The sequence below is a fragment of the Atta colombica genome, unplaced genomic scaffold (assembly GCF_001594045.1).
Source record: "Atta colombica isolate Treedump-2 unplaced genomic scaffold, Acol1.0 scaffold105, whole genome shotgun sequence".
In the NCBI taxonomy this organism is placed as follows: domain Eukaryota; kingdom Metazoa; phylum Arthropoda; class Insecta; order Hymenoptera; family Formicidae; genus Atta; species Atta colombica.
In genome coordinates, this window is record NW_017259190.1 from 1353076 (window position 1) to 1353927 (window position 852).

Consider the following 852-nt stretch of genomic DNA (forward strand, 5'->3'; position numbering starts at 1 on the left):
ATATATGTACAATCTATATAAATATTACACAGAAATGAGTTTTGTTGAAACATTTAAAAATGTAGCTAAATATAGAAATCTAAGAATAATTTTGTTGAGTCATCAAAATAATTACGTAGAATATTCAAACTTGTTACACAGAATGTTAAAACTTTTTACTCATTACTTTCAGCATTACTCATGTTTGGGATTCCTACGTAATTATTTTGATGCCCAACAAAATTATTTTTAGATCTAGTATCTGTCTAAATTTTTCGATACTTCAGCAAACATTGTTCTTTTTATATGTATGTTTTAAACATATAAAGAATAAAGTAATATGTAACTAATATGTATGATAATATTCTAATAATAATATTCCATCTAATATTTTCGTATATTTTTATATCTATTTTCTAATGTCTCTAACAATATGTAATAATAGTGTTTATTAAAGCAGTCCCATGTCAGCATGTAATAATAGTAACAATAGTATCAGGTTTATTTAGAACCGAGTGTGAAAAGAGGGTCTGAAGAAGGCAAGGAGGATTCTATATTGGCAAGAATCTATGTGCCAAACAGAAATTACTTCTCGATAAAGAATACTCGGCCGTGCCACATTTTCGTAACTTTCCTGAAGGCCAGTGGTAGCACTCGAGAAGGCGGCTAGGTGCGATCATTGCGCAAATATCTCGTGTATACGAGACTTCCGACGTCGGGATTCCGCGACGACGGGAGCCTCAGTCAACACTTTTGTGTGCGGCACCGCAGGTAAAATATTAGCCGGACGGTCTTTCTCTCGAGTGCGTTCCGGGGCCACGGGACGCGTCAAATGGGAATCGCTCTCAACCGTTCGTCCGATGACGAAGGTCC